Source organism: Bufo gargarizans, chromosome 1 (assembly GCF_014858855.1).
Source record: "Bufo gargarizans isolate SCDJY-AF-19 chromosome 1, ASM1485885v1, whole genome shotgun sequence".
In the NCBI taxonomy this organism is placed as follows: Eukaryota; Metazoa; Chordata; class Amphibia; order Anura; family Bufonidae; genus Bufo; species Bufo gargarizans.
Genome location: NC_058080.1, coordinates 454,932,426 through 454,958,280, shown reverse-complemented (window position 1 = coordinate 454,958,280; position 25,855 = coordinate 454,932,426). Strand labels below are relative to the sequence as shown.

Genomic DNA, 25,855 nt, shown 5'->3' with positions numbered 1-25,855 from the left:
CTCTTAGCTGGTGGCTCTTATACACAGCACACATGGAGAAGAGGAGATCCTTCCCCTGTAACACATCCTCAGAAGCATGAGTGACATTATACAGCTGTGCTGAGCAGTGTAGTTGGGAATCCAGCCCTTGGATGAGATAGAAAACGTACTGGAAGCATCATTTGTGAGTTTCTGTGCCTGTGTCTCTTCAGCAGCTCCCACTCTTCGTAGACGTCTTGGAGCAGCACCTGTAACCCCAGTGATCTGAACCTCCATCTCCTCTTTGCCTCCTGTGTACTTCGCGAAAGCGTAGGAGAGGAGTCTGATAAGTGGAGACAGAAGCATTTTCCTCCTATATATATTTTTCAGGTTTAGTCATTGGTATTGAGTTATGGAAGGTTGTTTAGAATTGGATGTACAATATAAGGTAGATGTATTGATCCCTGCTTTACAGAGCCTACAGTATAATGCGGTTTCCATTTCCACACACTGTATGTAAATAATCCTGTATTAGTTAAAGGGGTTGTCTCATATCAGACTTTGATGGCATATTGCTAGGTTAGTCAAATAAGTGTGGGATACAAAAGGTGGGACCAGTACCTATGTCCAGAACAGGCCCCCAAAGTGAAGGAGAACACATTGCACAAGCATGGCCACACAATATTCACTGCTATGGAATTTCAGAAAGCTGACTCTGATATTTCCAGCAGTCACATACAGATAAATGGTGAGGTGGCCATGCATGCGCGATGCGCTCTCCATTCATTGTTTTGGGACTTTAGAATTTCTTGGATCTCCGTGAATGGAGAGTACCTGGACATGCGCGCTGTGCTCGCCTTCACTTCAGGGGCCAGTTCTACAGATAGGTGCAGGTGCCACCTCAAGAACACACTCGTCTTTTGATGGCATATTCTAGCGATATGCCATCAAAGGTGGAAAGGAGACAACCCCCTTAAACTGTGGCGCTTCTTGCATGTTTAGGACTTGACATACAGTACTGTAGAGTCATCAACGTGTTCACAAATACGGATTGTGATAGGTTTCCCCTTTCTCATGCAGGATGAATAGATCTTCTACATTCATGTACCAATAACCCCGTATTACATCAGGTAAGTCTCTTACTTTTTATTGCCATATTATTTGATCTGATTCAGAGTAAAATTCTGGAACTGAAAATCAAAGGAAATGCTCTTGAAGAGGTGGTCTTTTGGAGAGGTTTGACTGTTTTTATTGTGACGTTCGCTATCGTTATGTGGGGCCGTATGTGCTGGTGTCTCACATTTGTAAAATTTATATTGCTAGAACAAGCTTTAACATGTTATAATGGAAGCTTAGATGTTTTTGACATCTACCGTCATGTTGCAGCATGTATTGTGTAGTCACCACTTACTGACAGTTGACCTAGACCTTATTTTACCCAGGGGCTTCCCCTTATGAAGCAGGGCTACACTGAGATTTACTCTAAGTATTAAAGGGGTCAGTGTGATGTAGCTGCCGCGTAACATGGTAATGGAATGGAAATGCATTCAACAAGACTCCTATTAAAAGGGTTAAACTACTATGCGCGGAGTGTCCAGAATTCAGCCCTTCTAGATCAGATAAGAGGTTTTGCTATTTTAGCCTCCTTGACCCCTATCTCTAGAGGGGTTGTCATACTCTCCTCATTGTTCCCGGGAAGTGTAGTGTTTAAGTCTCATGTACCCGACCGTATTTTCGGTCTGCATCTGAGCCGCATTTTTTGTGGATGTCACGCGGACCCAATAATTTTTATGGGGTCACGAAAAAAATGTGGGTGGCACACGGATGTCATCTGTGTCACTTTTCCGCAAATGGTAGAACATGTCCTGTTCTTGTCCGTTTTGTGGACAAGAATAGGCATTTTGACAGTGGGGCCCGCAAAAAGTGTGGAATGCCCACAGACCACATCCGTATTTTGTGCATCAGCCATTTGCAAACGGCAAAATGGATACGCTCGTGTGAATGTAGCCTTCTGTGGCGAGCTGGCGCCCATTAAAAGCAATGGCTGTTTGTGTAATACAGGGATGGCTTCAGTCTGCCAGGACCGGGCCATTTACACCTCTTTACTATGGCTCATAGAAATGGGATCCAGAGGGGTGGACCCACCCTATGATGTCTTTTTAAAAGCAAAAGTTTACGTTGTCAGCAATTTCTAATATACCATCACCGAAGGGAAATTCAAGACCAGTATGCAACGATTTAATGCCCTAATCTGCAAATACTAGAATCTCTCGAAGTGTATTTGGGAACGTCTGATCTTTTGCTATTTGGTGTGCCTGGACTAGATGAATAGTGTGTGGGAGGACTGTTCTGAGCACCCGTAGTCACGTCATATCTGTGGCTGGTTATCTCTACACATCCATACATTATTGATAAGCTGAGGCCATCTGTGTCAACTTTCTGCTGGTTATGTATGCTGTGAGCAGCAGCTGCTAGCTGTATCACTAGTTCTGTTTCTCTGCCTGCTTTTTTATGTTTATGGAGGCCACTAAAATTTTATTTTTTCTGACCATTGTGTTTTGTGTGTTTGTTTGTTTTTTTTGTTTTTTTTGTATAATATACTTCTGTATATTTAAAGTAGTATTATTTATGAACACCAGTTGGTATTTTAATTGTAGAATATAATCTGCAAAATCGGTTACATTTTTTTTGTTTGTTTTTAGGCACTCCCGGGCTACAGGTGTTATTGCTTGCTTCTCCTCCAGAGAGGTCATCAATATCAGATCGGTGAGGGTCTGACACCCAGCACCCCCATGTTCAGCTGTTATGGGCTGCTGTGGCCAAGGAAACCATATAGTCTAGGGAGCTGGAGGCAGACAGCACCATATTCTGTGTAGTGGTCAGTGCGGGGTACTGCAGCCCAGCTCCCATTCAAACGAATGGGAGCTGAGCTTCAGTCTGCTGGTGGTGGAAACTGCACAGTAGATACAGCCTTCTGCTTCCACTTTCTACACCTCTAGAATCTGGTGCTGCGGCAGCCCGAAACGGCTGACCCCTCTGACCAGATATTAATGACCTATCTCCGTAGGATATCTGAAGCCCAGAAAACCCATTTTAAAAGGGTATTGACACTTCAGCAGCCCCAACCTTCTCCCGGCTGGATATGGTGGCCAGAGGTTGACAGGACTACATAAAGAGCTGAGCAGGCTGTGCCATGCAGTTTTCATAGCTCCCATAAAAGTGAGTGGGAGTTAGAGAAATGGCATAGCACAGCAGGAGCTGTAGTGTTTTCACATCACAACTTACAGAAACTACATGGCTCTGTCCCATATGGTTTCCCTCGCTGCCATCCACTTGTATAGGAGCTGTGGAAAAGGCATAGGGCGCTGCATACAGGGCTGTCCCAGATGGGTTGTCTTACCTCAAACATTTATGGCATATCCTATGGGAAATGCTTGCGTGTAAGGTGATGGCATCTTCAAGCAACACCTTACGCTGGGTTCAGACCTGAGCGTACTTGAACGTACGCTCTGTATGCGCGATTGTACGGGCGTTTGCAATCGCGCATACAGAGACAAGCGAACGCCCATTGTCGTGCGTTCCCGCTGAAGTCTATGTACGGGAACGCGCGACAAGACGCCTCAAAGAATCTCCTGTACTTCTTGGGGCGTCGGGCGTTTTACAGCGCGATCGTACGCGCTGTGAAACGCTCAGGTCTGAACCCAGCCTTAGGGTACTTTCACACTTGCGGCGGAGGATTCAGACAGGCAGTTCCGTCGTTGGAACTGCCTGCCGGATCCGTCAAAACGTATATGCAAACTGATAGCATTTGTCAGATGGATAAGGATCCTGATCCGTCTGACAAATGCATTGAAATGCCGGATCCATCTCTCCGGTGTCATCCGGAAAAAACAGATCCAACATTTTATTTTTTTCAAATTCAGATCCGTTTTGCTGGAACACTCGGGGCCGGCTCCAGCATTAATGCATATCAATGGGAAAAAATGCTGGATCCGGTGTTCCGGAATCTTGGACGGAGATAATACAGCAGCATGCTGCGGTTTTATCTCCACCCTGGAAAGGCAAAAAGACTGAACTGAAGACCTCCTGATGCATCCTGAACGGATTGCTCTCTGTTCAGAATGCATTAGGATAAAACAGATCAGTATTGAGCCCCTAGGACTGAACTCTATGCCGGAAAAGAATAACGCTAGTGTGCAAGTACCCTTAGATTGTTTGTTTGCAGCACATCTGCTTGCAAAAGGCACTTTAAACAAGAGCAGATCGACATGCATATCATTGATTGCCCCTTATTTGATTGGAATATACCTGTGAAAGAGGACCCTAATCTTGTACTAATTTTGTAGCCCACAGCTGCATACACAAATGTGCTTGCTTCAGAGCTGAAATCTCCCAACATTCCTTATTATTTCAGTGTTTGCATGAAGCTTATCCTGATTCTCAATGTAAACCTGGATTGCATGTATGGCATCCAAGTGCCCTACTAGCCAATATGGACATGCAGGTGTTGGTTCAATGAGCCTTCCTTTGTTATATGGTGACGACTTGCCACCTAGGATTTTAAAATTCTACCTAATACCCTATGGCAACAGACTGCAATCTACCCCTGCCTCATTTTGTACGGTTACAAGTAAAGTGGCACTGTTCAGACAGCCATAAATTGCTTCCTTATTAATGCTTAACAGTCCATTTGAGTCAAAGCTAGTGCCCGAAGCCTGCCTCTATGGAAAGAATCCTACTCATCTGTTCCCCTCTGCCCTAGCCCTGCATGCCGGCTCCTGAGTATCCATCTTCTGGTCCGCGGCTTGTTTAATTTGTCCCTGGCATGGGCATAATCATCTACTCCGCTGCAGCCAATAACTGGCTTCAGCGGTGATGTCTCTTTTAAGACCGACCCTGATCTCACACAGGTTCTACCGGAAAATCCGGCAATCACCTATAGACGCGGACGCAATATAGGTGACACCTTGGTCCACAGTCACTTTGAGCCCCCAGAAAAGAAGACATGGCTGTCTAACAGACAAGTGGGCACTTTTAAGTGCGGTAAATGCAAGGCATGCATGTATATAGTCCCCGGTAAAACATTCATGAATAGCCTAGGTGATCAGACATTCTATCCTCGCAGTTTTGCAAATTGTAACACAGCTGGGATAATCTACATGGCTCAATGTGACTGTGGACTCAAGTATATAGGCAAGACCAAAAGAATTTAAAAAAAACGGATTCTTGAACATATCGGAGATATCCGAAATAAACGAGACAAACCGATATCCAGACACATGTGGATGAGTCATGCAGGGTCCACTAAAAGTATCCACTTCTTCATGATTGAAGTCCTAGAAATGTCTAAGCGAGGTGGGGATATAGACAAATTATTAAAACAGAAAGAGTCCAGATGGATCTTCAGACTGAGGCTGGGTTCCTACGCGCTGTAAAACGCTCAACAAGGAGAAACCAATGATTCCCTATGGGAATGGTTCGCACTTGGGCGTTTTACAGCGCGTACGATCGCGCTGTAAAACGCCCGACGCTCCAAAAAGTACATGAGCGACTTTTGGGGCGTTTGTGGCCATAGGACACTGTAGTGAATCACACAAACGCGCGTCAAACGCGCGTTTACTATTACAAAAACGCGCATAAAAATGCGCGTCAAAAACGCGCGTTTGCGCAACGCTCAAGTGTGAACCCAGCCTAAACACTGTGGCACCATCTGGACTTAACGAAAACATAGATTATGCGTGCTTTATTTGAGGCCCCCTATCTGATAGGATCAATTTATCTTTTATCTAGTACAACGTAGTTTGACTGGGAGATTAACCCCTCCACACTTGATCCTCAATTATTTATTCAATAGTTGGTCACCCTTTATCAACTATTCCCTGGCTATCTATTATTAATATATCCATTTTGGATGCATACACCTATATTTGATACACTTCCATTATTCTTTGTAATCCGATCCCCGGCTCTCCTTGCCATCATCCCGGGACTAACTAACTTCCCCTTAGGATACTTTAATTATGTCCCCCACCATCCCCCTTGCCCCTACTCCTCCTCAACCCCTTTTTTAATATCGAGTCCACTCACATTTTGGTACTGTTTATAAATGATGGCCACTGCAATCAGCCATCCCGGCCCCTATGCTCCGCCCACTTCACGTGACCAGTACAGTGACCTCACCAGATCACGTGTACGGCCGCATCAATCTCCCGGTCACGTGGGGGCATCTGACGTAGGAGGCCTCGCGTCACACCGATCACGTGGGCGCCCGGCCTCCCTGTTGCCCGTCACGTGACCCGCACAGTGACCTCACTAGGTCACATGTACGGCCGCGTCATTCTCCCGGTCACGTGGGGGCATGTTACGTAGCATGCCTCATGTCACATCTATCACGTGGACGCCCGGCCTCCCCGATACCCGGAAGTACTCCATAAATAGGCAATCACGTTAGCGTTCCTCTGCTACCTGCCGCACATCACCACCTGAGCGCCACCTCAACATTTCATCTGACTCTGGCTTCCTCATCTATGGACTCAATATGTGGACCCCTAACCTTTTAAGGGAACGCAAGTACCATGTGCTTTAATAGCACTATTTGCCTGTTATCTTGCACTGCTATAATCTAAATAGCTACTCTCTGTGGTACCTATTGAACATCGTTTATACCATATCTTGGTCTAATTATCTAATTTTGTCCAGACTCTTCATGTGTGGTGTCCTCTCATATTATAACCAATTTGCAGCTAGTCAGGGGGACCTTCTTATTCGGATTATACATTATATATATAAAGTGTTATACCGTCACTTAGCCACTTCTTGAGATTTGGGGATCTGTAGAGTTCATCAATCCAGACCCCCACCTCTCGATCCACCACCGGCTACTTAGGGATCCCCTGTATCAAATATTCAGTTTTCTTACTGACAGGTGTTACTATTCTTATTAGAGCCAGCGGCTTATATTGTTATTATTTTATCTAAAATAGCTCTAAAAAAGCTTATAAATCAAAAATAAATCTTCTTGTACATAATATCACTTTAGTACTTTTTGGTGTCGGTCTTCCATGATCAATTTTGTCCCCTGATGAGCCTGACAACAACCAGGCGAAACGCGTAGGGACGGTATTGGACATTTCTATTACCTTATATATATTCACCTTTTTCTTTTGATTATTGACTGCCACATTTAATCTCCTTCGGGTACTTTTTCTATTTATTATTTTGTGTACTTTAGTATAGGTCTTCTATTAAGTTCATTAATTCTTGTGTTCCCTCTCCCGCTAGGGTTCCTTAGGGTTTTTAGGAGGTACGAGAGACGGGATCGCCCTTATCAGGGCGGCTATTCCGTATATAGGCAGGATTATCTACATCAGGGCCAGTATCAGGGACATTTTTCCCTATAGGCCCAATACAACTGCTCAACCACCTCCCTATCAGCCTTAGATGTGTTACACCATTAGACCCTACTTTTTGATTTCTTTTTTGTATTTATTTATTTTCTAATTCTTGTATAGATAAGGGTGTATTGACTTTTATTTAAATACAATTAAAGGTTATATTTTAGAATGGTGGTAATTCTGTGATCCCCTTCAGCGGTGATGTCTCTTTTAGCCAGTCATTGGCTGCAGCAGAGAATCAATGGCGCTGAGCTGCACCGAGGCCACGTGATGGATGATCCTGATGTCACTGACCTAGAGTAAGCAGAGACAAGACCTCGGAACTCCCATCCCTTCTCATATAGGTGTGTCCTGAGTGTCGGAGCCCCACTGATCAGATCCTGATGACCTATCCAGAGGTACCCTTTTAAGGCCAGGTGAGAACACAAATTATTTTGAACCGGTTTGGATACAGATTGCTGCAGCTCAATGCTATAAATGTGGGTGCTCCACTGCGAACCTGCCCTAGTGTCGTAAAGAATTGTTACTTTAAAAACTTTGGAGGGGATTTATCCAAGCTGGTGTAAAGTAGAACTGGCTTAGCCTTTAATATACGATTGGTGAGGGAGTGGGGTGTCGGACCCTTGCCTATCAGCAGGAACGAATACTGTGAATGGAACTGGTTGCCCAGCTCCATTCAAAGTGTAGTGGCCGCGTCTGGGAACTACATGAGTGCATGCATTTTGTAAAGTTCCGTAACTACACATACAAATAAACATAAAAAACACTATTCCAATACACCTACAAATGAGAAAGCAAAGAACCATTGCATGCTTATTCAGTGGGAGGGGTAGTAATCGGTCACTGTGATTGACTGCCAGATGATCCCGGAGGCCACAGTACTGATGTTCAGAAGAAAAAAGACCTAGTCACCTGAGCTATCTGCACAACTGCTGTAGGACCTCAGGAGTCGAGTGCTGCCTGTTTGGATGGAGGTACTCTCTTAGGCACGACTACTGAGCTTCAGGGCAGCTGGTGCTGCCTTCACATCAGTGATGGAAATGTATCCAACAAAACCACCCTGCTTTTTCTTGTACTTTCACATGACTTCATTTGGACGGAGTCCAGACAGAGCTGACAGGATGACACATCATGGTAAAACAAAGATTAGTGAGCTGCGTATTGTCACTCTGCTAATGACCTTCATAGACCTCTGATTACGGATGGGTGATATAAGAAATATTCCCACGATAAACATGCTAAGAAATTTATCGCAATAACATTATAGCATGATAAATACCAATTTAGATGAGAAAACATGCAGGAAATTTGGTGATGGACTCCATCCACTGTCCTGTCTGGTCCTCGGGCAGCCCAGACTTGCTGTCCTTTAAAGGGTACAAAGAGACTATACTGTATGGGGGCAACAGGGACATGATATACTGTATGGGGGCTACAAGTTGTAGCCCACATACAGTATAATGTCTCCTTTTTGCCCCTATTCAGTTTGCAGTAATGTCATAGTATGGGAGCAGCAAGGAAACGTTATACTGTATAATATCTCCTTGTGGTCCCACACCATGTAATGAAGTCTGGCAGTGAGCAGTGAACAGGGATTTCATTCACCAGCATCTACAGCACACTGTATACAGATATATGGGGTACAGCACAGTGTATACAGAGTGCAGGGTCAGTGTAATACAGGTATATGGGGTACAGCAGTGTATACGGAGTGCAGGGTCAGTGTATACAGGTATATGGGGTACAGCACAGTGTATACGGAGTGCAGGGTCAGTGTATACATGTATATGGGGTACAGCACAGTGTATAAAGGGTGCAGGGTCATAGTATATGGGGTACAGCACAGTTTATACAGGGTGCAGAGTCATAGTATATGGGGTGCAGGGTCATAGTATACAGGTATATGGGGTACAGTACAGTGTATACAGGGTGCATGGTCTTAGTATACAGGTATAAGGGGTACAGCACAGTGTATACAGGGTGCAGGGTCAGTGTATACAGGTATATGGGGTACAGCACAGTGTATAAAGGGTGCATTGTCATAGTATATGGGGTACAGCACAGTTTATACAGGGTGCAGAGTCATAGTATATGGGGTGCAGGGTCATAGTATACAGGTATATGGGGTACAGTACAGTGTATACAGGGTGCATGGTCTTAGTATACAGGTATAAGGGGTACAGCACAGTGTATACAGGGTGCATGGCATGGTAATGAATCATGTGATGAGCGCAGTGACGTCACCACAGGTCCTTTTCCTGTGCACAGCAAAGAGAAGCCGGGCTACGCGAGCAAGTGGATTAAGGGGAGTTTAATTTATTTTTATTTTTTTTAACCCCTCCAGCCCTATTGTACGAAGATTGCTATTATTTTCCCTTATAAGCATGTTATAAGGGAAAATTAATATAATGATCGGGTCCCCATCCCGATCGTCTCCTAGCAACTGTGAAAATCGGCCCGCATCCGCACTTGCTTGCGGATGCTTGTGATTTTCACGCAGCCCCATTCACGTCTATGGGGCCTGCGTTGCGAGGAAAACGCACAAAGAGGAGAATGCTGCGATTTTTCACGCGACGCACAAGTAATGCGTGAAAATCACTGCTCATGTGCACAGCGCCATAGAAATGAATGGGTCCGGATTCAGTACGGATGCAATGCGTTCACCTCACGCATCGCACTCGCGTGGAAATATCGCTCGTGTGAAAGGGGCCTTACTCTTCCTTCCTGCAGGATCACTTCTGTGGTCACCTAAAGCTACAGGTGAAACTCAAATAATTAATCTACTTTCACACTGGCGTTTTTGCCTTTCGGTTTGTGAGATCCGTTCAGAACGGATCAATTTTGCCCTAATGCATTCTGAATAAAGAAGGATCTGCTCAGAATGCATCAGTTCAGTCTCCATTCCGCTTTGGAGACGGACACCAAAACTCTGCTTGCAGCGTTTTCGTGTCCGTCTGATGAAACAGAGCCAAATGGATCCGTCCTGACACTAAATATAAGTCAATGGGGACTGATCCGTTTTTAATAGAAAACGGATCCGTCCTCGATTTGACTTTCAATGGCGTTCAAGACTGATCCGTCTTGGCTATGTTAAAGATAATACAAACGGATCCGTTCTGAACGGATGCATGCGGTTGTATTATCTGAACGGATCCATCCATGACTGATCCGCACAAAACGCGAGTGTGAAAGCAGCCTTCGAATATCGTGCAAAAGTCCATTTATTTCAGTAAGGCCGAATGCACACCTTTTCACAATATTCTAATTTTAAGCTGCATAAATGGAATTCCTTTTAATTTGCATTAGGCCGAATGCACACGGCCGTGTTCCGCGGCCGAGAGCGGTCCGTGGTATGCCGGGCTGGATTCCTGTTCAGAGCAGGAGCGCACAACGTCATTGGTTGCTATGACGCCGTGCGCTTCATGCTGCGCTGCTGTACAGTAATACACTTGTATGATCTATGCGGGTGTATTACTGTAGTGCAGCGGCGGCATGAAGCGCACGGCGTCATAACAACCAATGACGCTGTGGGGTTTCATAAGCTAGAAGCCATAATCATCCAAATTATACCAAATAAAGGGTTGAAATATCTCGCTTTGCCTGTAATGAGTATCTCATATGTTAGTTTTCACCTTTTAAGTTGCATTACTGAAATAAATGAACTTTGCACCTATATGTGACGCCATTCCGAGGGCTTGTTCACACGGCACAGATTGACCATGTGTAAATTCTTGGTAAACTTTGTAACTAAAACGCTGCCATCTGCCGCACATTGGCTCGCTACTCTGCGGCTTTCCAGTATGGACTTTGGATTTGAAGATATGCTGCTAGTTCATTATTCACACTGATTGTCTTCATGGCGCAGCAGAATGGACATGCTTTGCTGTCAGAATCCTGAATGTATGAACATGGCTTTAAAGGAGGGGTTACATGGGATATGTGATAACTTTTCAGTAGGTGTGGGTCCCTCCTCTCAGACCTTCACTCAACTTGAGAAATGGGCCCCATCTTGTGCCCTGTGTGGAGAAGTAGCTGCACATGCACCATTCACTTCTGCGCACGCTTACTCGACTGTTTTCAGAACTCCCATAGAAGGGAGTGGATGCATGTGCTGCCAACTCTTCCTTCACCTTGGCCGCAGTTCTCGAGATAGGTGTGGGTCCCTGTGGATATGCCATAAATGGGGAATAACCCTTCAGCCTCTTGGCTTTTCCTTCACTTTTGAGTATGTTGTGTCATGATTGTGTCCTTAGTTTCTTCTAAGATTAGTACATGAGGTCAGGGATGAGGCTTTCTTTAACCCGGGCACAGATTCAGTTCTTTCCCTGCTAGATATGTCTGTCATCGGTGCTTCTCTCAAGTTCTGGAAGGGTAATATACTTCAGAACGTAAAATCTGTGGTCAGTGAAGACTTCTCAGACCAAGCCGGCTGTCAGTGCCTTACAAATGAGTTGTCATGGCCTCCTCCCTTCTCGCTGTGTACATTGCTTGGTTGAAAGAAAGTTGATCACTTGTACAAGTAACCTGGGTGTTTGCTCTGCGGTTATGGTGACTTTTGCCGCTGCCGAGAGGTTAAAACAATGTCACACAAAGAACTTGGGCGCAAACAATTGGAGGGCAAGCGCTTGAGGGCTGCTCTTACTGACTCCATCCATCAAGCTTCAGAAGCTTTTGTCCGCACGCACAATCTGTTATTTCCTTCTGCTCCGACACGACCATTGGAAAAGGCTTGGACGGAAGTCAGTTGTGCTTGTGATTTTCATTCCTTCTTGGGTCAGTATTCTTTTATTCTGGCCTATGTGTGACAAGTATTACCAAATTCATGGGAGTGATTGAAGCGTTAAGCAAGGGATGATGCAGTCCGGTGAAGAAATGGTGAGTGCTAAGATCACTTCTGCAGGCCCCATGGTAAAATGCCATTCAGGGCTTTGTCTGTAATGATTCACATACTGAGCCTTCTTTATAAGAGCAAACTGGATTAATGGGTTGCGTAGATCCTTTCATGTGAACCTGTCCATGGACATTAGACGAATGCACGGAGATGCCACAATGAACAATGTTTAATATAGACTGGGTCGTAACAGAAATATGATTTGTATGCCATGTCCATGGTCCACATTGTGAGGTATAGGAAATAATATAGAGGAGTAGAGCACTTAGTTAGGTCCTCCTTGAAAGATCATTGATTGTTCAGTAGTTGCTTTATTCTCAACACAAATCTAACAAAGTGAACGTTCGTTATGAATCATGTTCTATAAACTTTCCATCATAAAAGAACATGAAGAAAACCTACTCAAGTGTACACTGAGGAGGCTAAATACACAGAGGGTTTACTGAAGCTGAGGGGAAGACCTGTATGTGATGGGCAGGAGCAAGAGCAGAGTGGTGGACAATCGGCAGCAGAAGCAAGGGACCAAGCAGTTGTCTTCGTGAGTAATAGTTATACAGTTGTGGCCTGCGCCACGTCACAAGGTGCATCCTCCAGCAGTGCAGGGGCTATCAAAGCACTGATATTTGATACATAGTACCAATATCTTCAGAAATAAGTGGATATCTACTTTGTGTCAGTAGAATATTTTAATAACGTACAAACTCGTTCAACAAAAAATGTGACTAATCCCCGTACATGCAGTCATTAAAAAAAATAATATAGGGTAACTATAGTACGGACAGGATTAAAGGACGTGTTTCTTCATACTTGGTTGAACAACCCCTGGTGACGGTGACAGCCTCCAAACAATTTTGGAGCCATCTGTGAGCTTCTTGCACCTGTCTGCTGGTAGCTTCACCCACTGCAGTTCCCTCAGGCTCTTGAATGTTTGCAGGGTTCCTTTTCCCCATAGCTGATTTCAGCTCTCTCCAATCATTGGTTTGAGATCAGGTCCGATAGCTGAGCAGTTTAAAACCATCCAATTTTTCATTCTTGGGCTACATGCACACGAATGTTGTTTGTTTCCGTGTCCGTTCTGTTTTTTTTTTTTTTTTTTTTTTTTTTTTTTTTTTTTTTTGCAGATAGGATGCGGACCCATTCATTTCACGCCGTGTGCTGTCCGCATCAATATGTCTGTTCCGTAGCCCCGCAAAAAAAATAGAACATGTCCTATTATTGTCTGTTTTATGCATTGTCACAATGGATCCGCAAAAAAAATAAAAAAAAATTGCATACGGATGTCATCCGTTTATTTTAATTTTTTTGCGGATCCGCATTTTGCGGACCGCAAAAACACATACGGTCATGTGCATGTAGCCTTAACCATACTTTTCAATGTGGTTTTTTTCAGTCATTATCCTGCTTAAAGGGAACCTGACACCAGGATTTTGTGTATAGAGCTGAGGACATGGGTTGCTAGATGGCCGCTAGCACATCCGCAATACCCAGTCCCCATAGCTCTGTGTGCTTTTGTGTAAAAAAACCCGATTTGATAGATATGCAAATTAATCTGAGATGTGTCCTGCACAATAAAAGCACACAGAGCTATGGGGACTGGATATTGTGGATGTGCTAGCGGCGATCTAGCAACCCATGTCCTCAGCTCTATACACACACAAAATCCCGGTGACTGGTTCCCTTTAAGGCCCATTTTGTCCAATTCAAACCTAGTTTTCTTACATTTCTGGGCACATTTCACTCTAAAATGCCCTGATAACATTCGGATTTTATGTTCAAGATTTCAGAAGTAGCACACCAGCTACACAACATTATGCACCCCGCACCATGTTTCACTGTAGGTAGGGTGCACTTTTCTTTATATGCTGCATTCTCTTCGGTATTTACCTAGGAATAGCGCTGTACATACGGTTGTGGCTGCGCATAGTACTGCAGCTCAGTTCCATTCAAATGAAAGTACAGCAGATTTGAAAATTGTTTTTAACCCCTTAAATTGGTTGCCCTGGATTTTTATATTGTTGGCTTTATACTCGGGATAGGACATCAATTTCTGTTTGGCAGGGTTCCAACAACACACACCCCTGCTTATTTTTTTTATTTTTATTTTTATTTTTTTTTGCTGGTCAGAACTATACAGCTCCTTCTTTGTTTAGTGACTAAGCTGGTTACTGCAGCACTGCTCCCATTTGAAGTGAATGGGAGCAGTGCTGCAGTTACCAGCTCCGTCTATTACTAAGGGTGCAGCTTAGTTTTGGTACTTAAAAGGGAACCTGTCATGTTGAACATGGTGTCTGAGCTGAAGGCAGCATCTTATAGAGAAGGAGTTGAGCAGATTGATATATTTTTATTGGAAAAAATTGTAATTTATATCTTTATATCTGTGCTCATTCTTTTCGTTTAAAGTCCAGGAGGCGGTCCTATCAGTGATTGACAGCCTTCCTTCTGACTGTGTATACAGAGACGGCGCTAAATCACTTTTTTTTTACAATGTTCACCATACAGTATAAAAAAAGTGTTTGGATTACAGGTCATCAAGTATATACCCATCTCAAATTATGTAAAAGAAAAAAAAAATTCATCTTTTTTCACTTTTAAGGGGGACTTGAACATGCAATCTACTGATTTCTTATATAGCGCACTGCGATACTTCTGTATCGCAGTGTGTTCTGTCACTGCCTGTAAAATCTGGAAACTGGTGTGGTGGTTCTACAGTTCCTGTGGCCCCCCGCATTTTACTTTTATTGACTTCGCCAAGTTGCCCAGTTACCACTGGAAGCCACGGCAGATGTCCACTTGCAAGCGGGGCTGCAGCATTCAAATAAAAATTAAAAAAACAAGCCAGAAACCAGAGGGTCTCTTCTTCTGATTCCATGGTGGATTTTGGCAAAGTCCTCGACGTGTATGTTATATGTCCAGTTTATTCTTGCTGCCAGTTTGTATCTAATAATGAAGGTAGAATACATCTATATAGGCTGGAATCATACAAGTACTTTCTGTTTTTTAGCCAAATCCAGAAAAGTAAAAAGGAAAGACTGATACTTCTGTCTAATGTTTCCATTCCTGACCTTGTCCTTCCAGACTCCTGTTGGATATCATGAGACTTTGGCTAGAATGACACATGCGGTTTGTGGTGCTGTTTATTTGAGGTTTAGGACTCCAGCACAAGACCTTGCTTGGTCCGGTAAAAACTGCCCGTCCTCCACACCTTCTGGACTGACGGCAGCTCCTCTGACCTAAACTGACTGCATCATAGTATAGCAATTTATGATTCAGCGGATTCCCTGCGCCCCCACTGGTGAGATGTTAACGGTTTTGTTACGCTTCCAATTGTTTTTCGCATTCTGTTTCCTGACAGTGAATGGAGGCATTCTGGTGAAAAGTGCTTTTTTTACTATTTTTACATGGTGGCAGTATATTTTCTATATTTTACAAAGTCCTGTACATTGAAATAAAAGATGGGTTAAGATCCTTGCGTGCGTGTTCCTGGTGTTTTGTGTTCTGTCTTTGATAAGAAATAGCTAGGTAACTGAGATGACCTTGAGCTCAGTATGCCAACATTCCCCTAGGCTGTGCTGGTCAGTCATTTACTGCATTAACTTGGCATAGCATTCATTGAAGCCCAGTGTAACTTCTTGGTAGCACCGTTCAGATGTCCTCAACTTGTTAGGAGACATGTGAAGGTAAGTCTGTGTGCAGTGTTGGAAGGGTGACAAGGTAGCGTGCGGTATTATGTTTGGGAGGAGGGTCATCCGCAATAATGCTGCTCTCCTGTACAGGCAGCTACTATCTCTGATGACATTAATGGCGTAAAGTGGAACTTGGCTACTTGAACCCTGTTCCTGTTTTCTTCCTAAACTACTTGTCACTAGGTTGCCTGAATGTGAAGATTCGGTTGCTATCCTTGATCTGATATCCAGCACGTTTTAGAAGTTTGTTGATTGATTCTTAAAGGACTTTTCAAAACATTTTCAGACAAGAAACAAAATTACTGTGTAAAGAAAATGCTGCTTTCTAATTTGCTTTTAAAGAGCTCTGTCTGTGGGCAGTGAATGGAAACTTTATTGGTAATATCCAATGGCTGGAAACCTGTACATACATGCAAATACACTTGTATCCAGCCTCAGAAATCATCTGTGAGCTAATCATCCAGGACGTCAGGCCGATGCATTGTACACTGGCCCTGTAGGCGTGACCATATTATGGGAGTTGGCTTCTTGAGGGAAGGCTGCGACAATTCCCATTGTTTAGGAGGAAAGTGCAATACATTACGGTGTGCAACACCAAGAGAACCTGATCCTAAGGGGAGGGGGCCCTTGACCACGAATGAAGGCTGCATACAGGAAGTTGCAGTCCTTAGCACACAACACAAAACGTTATCACTGACAGATTGGGGGTATACCTGATCCCAAAACTTATCCACAAGTTCTACAGAACACTGGGATCATCATTGCATCCTCCAGTAAAAGGATTAACATTGGAGTAATCCAATTGGGAGGGTCAGATGGATCCCAAAGGGCAGGAAGATGCAAGGGAATTACTGCAGATGTTGCTCAGAGCCGCATCCACTCAATACAGCCTACATGACCATGGATCCTCATTGGCATGGGCAAACTTGGCATTAGTTTAGCTGAAATATTAGTGTTCCAGTTTTATATAACTGCTCAATGCCAGATGGATATAAGTTTAATAAGACTTGCATGTGAAATATAGCAAATGTACACAACAGAGAGAAAATCATTTGAAATTTGCTGTGGCTTTTTGGTTATTTTTATTAATGTGAAGCACTGAACATATGAGAAGGGTTTCGGTCCATACCAGGAGACAATGAGCATGATGAAACGAGTGATACTCACGAGGGCTTACAATCTACAAGGGGAGGGGGCTCTCCCTGTTTAAAGTTTAATATTAGCAGCCCATAAACACAGACATTTAGTACTATTGTTACACATTAAAAGAACACACTTTTCTATTGTGACCCAGGAGTTAAAAATAGGCCATTTCCAAGCTGTGCACGCCTTACGTTATTTTAAAGGTTTTACAGAAAGAAACTTTTGTCTGATGGTCGTCTTCCATGAAATGCTGTGCACAGGAGTGTTCTCTGAACCTGATACCAATAGCGACTATTGTGAGGTATCATGTTCTGTGCGTCACTGTTGTGGCTTCCTATCGGCTGTCTCCAGGCTGACAGTAATGTGCTTGCCTTCAAGAAAACGTCAAGAAAATGCATTTTTGGCTTCTATGACTTTATTTTTATTGGTGGTTAATGGGGTACAAATATCCATTTTGCTTGTCTGTGTATGATATTCAGTATTGGGGTTAGGCCTCATGCACACAACCGTGTCTGTTTTGCGATCCGCAAATAGCAAATCCGCATTTTGCATAATGGAACGTCTGCCCTCAATAGAGCTGTCCTATCCTTGTCAAGAATAGGACATGTTTTTTGTGGGGCCATGGAACAGACGTGCAGCTGTATGCGTCATTTGCAGGCCCATTTGAAGTGAATGGATCCGCATCCGACTCGCAAAAAATGTGGCTCAGAAGAGCCCCCAAATCATGGTTGTGCGCATGAGGCCTTATATCTGAGAAATGCATGTTAGAAATGGATTTATGTCAATGGAATGGGTGTAGCATGACTTGGCTCACAGTGTGTTGTGGTCTCCCTATGTCTCTTTGGCGCATATAGACCTTGTTGTGCATTGCTCCACCGAAGTCCTACTCGATTTAGCCAGACTTGAGTCAAGTAGAGAGTCGTTGTGTACGCCACTTGGGTCTGTTGTATGCTGTTGTCTTCACCTTACTTGAACCATACTAGAGACTGGTAGAGATGGCAGGATATGTTTCACATTCAGAGAAAACCTCTTGGGTTTACTGTTAGATCCCTGCTGGTGGTCTTTTTTATTATTATTTTCCCTAGCAGTCTTGTTGCCCATCAGAGCTGATAATGATTCTACTATGATACAGCTTGGTTAGCCAGCTTCCAAGAACATTTTCAGCTTCTGGTGTTCAAAACTTGCTTCTCCTGAGAACCTGTCACCTTTCCTGACAAATCAGTTTTAGGACTTGCATTCTCCATGTAATAACGATTCTGAGGCATCTATTCTTATGATTCTGTTTTGTGACATTCCTTTTATTATTACTTCTAGAAGTTATGGGTGTGTACCTGCACAGTCTGACACTATCCAATCGGTGCTGCCAGTGTCGGACTGTGCAGGGACACCACCCAACTGGTGACATCCATTTGGACCTTCACTGCAAACTGCTGACACCTCATTCATAACTTCTAGCAGAAATGATACAGGAATGACACAAAACAGAGCCATAAGAATAGATGCTCCAGAATTGTTTTTACATGGGGAATGCAAGTAACATACATAGTAACATAGTACATAAGGCCGAAAAAAGACACCTGTCCATCCAGTTCGGCCTGTCATCCTGCAAGTTGATCCAGAGGAAGGCAAAAAACCCCTGTGATGTAGAAGCCAATTTTCCTCACTTTAGGGAAAAAAATAATTCCTTCCCGACTCCAATCAGAATAACTCCCTGGATCAACGACCCCTCTAGTAGCTATAGCCTGTAATATTATTGCGCTCCAGAAATACATCCAGGCCCCTCTTGAATTCCTTTATTGTACTCGCCATCACCACCTCCTCAGGCAGAGAGTTCCATAGTCTCACTGCTCTTACCATAAAGAATCCTCTTCTATGTTTGTGTACAAACCTTCTTTCCTCTAGACGCAGAGGATGTCCCCTCGTCACAGTCCTGGGGATAAACAGATGATGGGATAGATCTCTGTACTGACCCCTGATATATTTATACATGGTAATTCGATCTCCCCGCAGTCATCTCTTTTCTAAAGTGAATAACCCTAATTTTGATAATCTTTCAGGGTACTGTAGTTGCCCCATTCCAGTTATTACTTTAGATGCCCTCCTCTGGACCTTCTCCAGCTCTGCTATGTCTGCCTTGTTTACAGGAGCCCAGAACTGTACACAGTACTCCATGTGTGGTCTGACTAGCGATTTGTAAAGTGGTAGGACTATGTTCTTATCACTGGCATCTATGCCCCTTCTGATGCAACCCATTATCTTATTGGCCTTGGCAGCAGCTGCCTGACACTGTTTTTTGCAGCTTAGTTTGCTGTTTATTAAAATTCCTAGATCCTTTTTCATGTCAGTGTTACCAAGTGTTTTACCATTTAGTATGTACGGGTGACTTGCATTATTCCTTCCCATGTGCATAACTTTACATTTGTCAGTGTTAAACCTTATCTGCCCAAGCCTCCAATCTATCCAGGTCCCTCTGTAGCAGTATACTGTCCTCTTCAGTGTTAACACTAAACTGTGTAAAGTAGTTATCTGCGAAAATTGATATTTTACTATGCAAGCCTTCTACAAGATCGTTAATAAATATATTGAAGAGAATAGGGCCCAATACTGACCCCTGAGGTACTCCACTAGTGACAGTGACCCAGTCTGAGTATGTACCGTTAATAACCACCCTCTGTTTTCTATTATTGAGCCAGTTACTTAGTAGTTGCTAAAACAGACATGTCAGGAGAGGAACATATGGGTGACGAATAAAGAAGTCTTTTTTGCAAAGAAATTACGGAGTGCCGGTCCATTCATTACATGTCAGGAGAGGAGACGGGTCCTCGCTAGGGTACCTGCACGCGAGTGAGGGTGAACACATAAGATCCGCAGAAATTTCCTTCAGCAGATTGATGTGCGTTTCTGCACCGTATCCACATCAAAATCCACAATTTTCAATAAGATTTGGAAATCTGCACGGCAGGTCAATTTCCGCACAGAAGAAAATCTGCCAAGTGTACATAGAGATTTGCGTAATCCCATACACCTTGCTGGTAGTGTACTACTCTACCGCATGGTGGCATTTATTTGTTTATTTTTTGTATTTATTTATTCATAAATTGCATTTATTGAGGTGTGTCCTTTCCCTCCTCCTAGTTCCTCAGAAGGCACGCTCCTGTAGTACGTGTACCAGACATGTGCCTTCCTTGATGCATTTCTCAAGCAGACATTTCAAAGTAAATGACACACTCCCATAAAAATGAGGCCTGCTTCCATAACCAGATACACTTGGGCTCATATCTGCTTTTATTTCAGTTTCCTTCTATTCAGATTCTGACCTCTGTATTTCATGTCTCTTGATGGGGGTGACTCCATTTCCTTACAGACTTTTCACTTCTTGAAGAGGAAAAGCCTGTCACCTTAGTAAACACAAGCAGTGATTTTAGCGCCTGCAACCCTTTTATTGTGGTCGGCTCTGACCTAATAGACGTGTGTTGCAGACTTATCTCGCCTGCACTTTATCTGTTTGCGGCGGTTGCAAGTGCCCTCCTTATCTCTAGTGATTAATTCCGGACCCGCGTTCTTACCCCCTTCAATCAAGTGGTGCTAATGGAGGCTGGCTCCAGCTAGATCCTTGTGTAGAAGGGACATGTAGATAACGGCAAGGTTACCGACTCAGGAACTTCTGAAGGGTTGACTTGTGAAACACTGGTACCTTTTATAGAATCCGCATTTATCAAAACATCCACTCGGCGTGAAGAGGTAACCTGGCTTACAATTTATTACTTTAACTCTTTACAGTATGTCCACATGGGACTGAAATGCGGCAGATTTCCAGTATTAGCAAGGAGAATTACAAAACAAAAACAAAAAATATTTTAGGCCATTTCTCAGCCCGTGTCTCATTAGTTGATGAAACCAGACAACCCCTTTAAAGGGCACCTGTTAGTAGATTTGTGCCTATGAAACTGGCCTACCTGCTGCATGTGCGCTTGAAGGCGTCTGTATTGGTCCCGTGTTTGTATATGCCCACATTGCTGAGAAAAATGAAGTTTTAATATATGCAAATGAGCCTCTAGGAGCAACAGGGGCGTTGTCGTTACTCCTAGAAGCACAGCTCTCTCTTTAACTGCCCCGCCGTCTACACTTCAATTGACAGGACCAGGCAACGAAAACCTCATAATGCCTGGCTCTGTCAATCTTAAAGTGGAAAGGGAGCAGAATTTGCATAGAGCTGAGCTTCTAGGTATAATGGTAGCACCCCTGGTGCTCCTAGAGGCTTATTTGCATATATTAAAACTGCATTTTTCTTGTACATATGTGTCTGCATTAACATGGGACCAACACAGATGCCTTCAGCTGCCAAGTGCACATGCAACAGGTCAGCCAGTTTCATAGGTAACAAGTCTGCTGACGGGTGCCCTTTAAGATGGCCATGCATATTAGATGGTTGGTTTCAGTCAACATGTAATGGAGGCACCCTGACTCCCATTGGGGTGAGGGGGGGGGGGGGCAGCTAAGTATGACTTGCTCAATAGCCATGCAGGCTAGGTGCCTTCAGTTAATCATTGATTATTCCTGGAAAAGCCGTTTAAGTATTGCGTTTGGTTGGCATTTGTTGGCAGTACTTAAAGGAATTCTAAAAATAGAATATGCACACAGAGCAATACTCAAGCAATTAATCCATTATTCTTATTTCCTTTTGATCCTGTTTTGTCTCATATTGTAATTAAAACTCTGAAAAATGTAAGAAATCTTCTGTATGTGTCCCTGGGAACCAGTCATTCCCACTGCTGCTCCTCCTGTCTTGTGTGGAGCTGTAAGACAGCTGGCTGCAGCAAGAGCCTCCCACCTCTGCCTTGGCTGCAGTAGGACAACCTCTCAGCCATTTCCCAGATGAAAATGGAAGATATCAAAAGGAGATTAACCTGTGTTCCCTGCAGGATTTCTACAGGACTGCTTGTAAGTCTGCTGCATTGAATCTTTTCTGAAGAACTTGGTGCAGTATAATAGTCGCATGTTTTTAAGTGCAGCAGTTGGCATGCCTTTTCATGATCCTGCCAGGATGGTTTTCAGGATGGTTATCATGTAAAATTTAAAATCGCCAACCGGATACAAAAATGTTTAATTCTGCTGATGGAGTTGTCTCCTTTAGGGCTCATTCACATGACCATATGTGTTTTTTGTGATCTGTAAAAAACGGATCAGCAAAAAATGCGGATGATGTCTGTGTGCATTCCGTATTTTGCGGAACTGAACAGCTGGCCCCTTATAGAACGGTACTATCCTTGTCCATAATAGTTTTTCTTTTAGTTTTTTGCTGACCCATTGAAATAAATGGTTCCACATATGGTCTGCAAAAAAAAACAAAAAACTGAACGGACATGGAAAGAAAATACGTTCTTTGGCATGGACAAGAATAGGACAGGTTATATTATTTTTGCGGACCACGGAACGGCGCAACAGATGCGGACAGTACACTTCTATGGGGCCAGCATTGCGTGAAAATCACAGAATATAGAACATGCTGCGATTTTCACGCAATGCACAAGTGAGGCGTGAAAACCAACGCTCATGTACACAGACCCATTGAAATGAATGGGTCAGGATTCAGTGCGGGCGCAATGCGTTCACATCATGCATTGTAACCGTGCAGAATACTCGCTCGTGTAAAAGGGGCTTAAGAGTTGGTTTCAGTTCCTCTCTGACACGGCCCGTAACAGTTCATCATTGTTCAAGAGATCTTTTTATCACCTTGTTTTCTTAATTTATTTTACTTCTTGACGTCTAAGAGCTCTTTCACACTTGCGTTGTTCTGTTCTGGCATAGAGTTCGGGGCTCTATGCCGGAAGAATCCTGATCAGGATTATCCCATTGCATTCTGAATGGAGAGAAATCCGTTCAGGATGTCTTCAGTTCCGGACCGGAACGTTTTTTGGCCAGAGAAAATACTGCAGCATGCTGCGCTTTTTGCTCCGGCCAAAAATCCTGAACACTTGCCGCAAGGTCGGATCCGGAATTAATGCCCCTGGAAAGGCATTAATCCGGATCTGGCCTTAAGCTAAACGTTGTTTCGGCGCATTACCGGATCCGACGTCTAGCTTTTTTCTGAATGGTTACCATGGCTGCCAGGACGCTAAAGTCCTGGCAGCCATGGTAAAGTGTAGTGTGGAGCGGGGGGAGCAATATACTTACTGTCCGTGCGGCTCCCGGGGCGCTTCAGAGTGACGTCAGGGCGCCCCACGCACATGGATGACGTGATCGCATGGACACATCATCCATGCACATGGGGCACTCTGACGTCATTCTGAAGCGCCCCGGGAGCCGCACGGACGGTAAGTATACTGCTCCCCCGCTCCCCACTACTACTATGTCCTGGCTGCCATAGTAACACTGAACGCATTTTGAAGACTGATCCGTCTTCAAATGCTTTCAGTTCACTTGCGTTTTTCCGGATCCGACGTGTAATTCCGGCAAATGGAGTACACGACTGATCCGGACAATGCAAGTGTGAAAGAGCCCTAACTTGACTGACAAAATTAGAGGATTTTGTCTATAGGAGCCAAGATTTACTAATCTTATGGATTGCGTAAACTTAGACAACTTGTCCAAGGCTGGATGATAAATCTGGTGCAGAGATAGACCTCTGACTCTGTACCAACCATTGGTTGGCTTACTTTGGGACAGAATTTTACGCCAGGTTTGTGGTGCAATTTTTCATGCAAAATAGTGCATCATAGGCCCCGCCCTTTCCTGTTAAGGTCTTTACCTTTCTACTAAGCCCCACCCCTTATTGAGCATATCGGGGGAGGTAGTGTAGAAACCTTAGATGCACCAAATTATGCCATTTTGCTCCACTTTTAAGACAGATTTTTAGCGCAAGCATATTCAGAAATCTGGGCCACTGTTTTATGTTCACTACAGGCAGCATGGTCTACCTGTCATACCTGCATTCTGCTCACATAACAATGTGGAAGATGACGTAGACCAGGGATGGGCAGCCTGAGGCTCTCCAGCTGTTGCAAAACTACAACTCCCATCATGCCTGGGCATACTACAGATATCAGGGAATGATGGGAGTTGTAGTTTTGCAACATCTGGAGGGCCATGAGTTTGACATCCATGGCCTACAGCTATCGGCCTACAGTGCAGCTCAGTTGCACTCACTTAAATTAGGCTGAGCCGCATTACCAGACACACCTTAGAGTGATGCCTTTTTTTTTTTTTTTTTTTTTTTTGGGGAGGGGAAAAAAGCCAACCCTGTTTTTTAATCTTGCACAACCTTGTTCCCTTGGGCTCCTATAGAGCAATACAGTTAAATAGACAAAGAGGATAGATGAGAAAAATACTATTTGATACAATATGGTATAAACTGGGTATAGCACAAGTAGCCACTTAAATATTGCAAATATTAAAACGTGAGCCAAAAACCGAATGGGCAGAAGAAATAATTCCATTGCGAAAGAATGAGAATGCAAGGGTGTGGGGAGGAACTAGTGACCAGGTCTTTATATTAAGCTGTTCATTTTTGGTGCAGTGGACTGAGTTGACACTGCTACAATAATCGGATGCCTCGGAGGGCTCCACATTATGGAGGGTTATCTCTCTTAGGCTACATTCACACAAACGTATTTTGTGTGTGTTTATTTCTTTTTTTTGCGGATAAAATGCGGACCCATTGATTTCAATGGGTCCTCAAAAAATGCGGAGAGCACACAGTGTGCTATCCGTATGTCCGTTCCGTAGCCCCGCAAAAAAGATAGAACATGTCCTATTCTTGTCCGTTTTGCTGACAAGGATAGGGTGGGCATTTTTACAATGGATCCGCCAAAAAAAAAAACTGATGCCATACGGAACGTCATCCGTTGCGGACCGCAAAATGGATACGGTCAGGTGACTGTAGCCTTGAAGAGGACTTGTCGCCTCTCATGTCATGTCTGTTTTAGTAAAACCCATACATTCCCCATAAAATAAAAATTCTGTCTAATTTCTTATAACGCTGCATTGTAGCATCCCTCTGTTATTCCTACTGGAAATGTATGACTAAACAGCCTAGTGTTAATGGCATCTTTTGCGGCCCCATTGAAATTAATGAGTCCTCACCTGTTCTGTAAAATTGCAAAACGGATGCGGACCCATTCATTCGGACGTGTGCATGGACCCTTACACTGTGAAGTGTGCTGACGTTGTCAATAAGAATGTGTTTTTTTTTGTTTTTGTTTTTTTGCGGGAGTTGGGGGGATTGGGGGGAGTGCAAGTATTTTCTAAAACTGGTATGTCAGAAGTGGAGGCAGCAACTCTTTAAGGGCTTCTGCACATAACCATATTTTGGACCTGCGTCCTATCTGCATTTTTTTGCCGATCACACTCCCAAAAATCGGACAGTGCAGTGATATCATCCATGTGCTGTCCATCCCATAAATAATAGAACATGTCCCATTTTATGGACAAGAATAGCCATTTCTATTAATTGAACTGAGAAAAAAGCAGATTGCACAGATGGTATCTATGTTTTGTGGATCTGCAGTTTGCGGCCTGCAAAACTGATACGGTCGTGTGCCTGAGGCCTTATGCACACTTTTTTTTATTTTATTTTATTTTTTACTTATTTTTAGGAGTAGTTCATGTTCACAGCCAAAGAACTTTGTTATGGAGGACTCCTCTGATCTTTCACCAAGTGATTGGAAAATGAAACAGAAATAGAATATTCCGTAACGTGGCTGTGTACATGTACCGTATGGATCATAACACCCTGGGTGTATCTACACGTGTGGATAGATGTATAGGTGTGGCTGCCAAAGTGTCAG

General features: G+C 43.7%; 1 protein-coding gene across 2 annotated transcripts in view; it reads left to right on the top strand.

Moving 5' to 3' along the window:
• Nucleotides 1–25,855, top strand: part of KANK1 (KN motif and ankyrin repeat domains 1) — a 151,258-nt gene that overhangs the window by 29,853 nt on the left and 95,550 nt on the right. For both annotated transcript variants that reach the window (XM_044272623.1, XM_044272631.1), the window contains exon 2: nt 1,039–1,088. The gene's annotated coding sequence lies outside the window, so the exon portion shown is untranslated. The remainder of the gene's footprint in view (nt 1–1,038; nt 1,089–25,855) is intronic.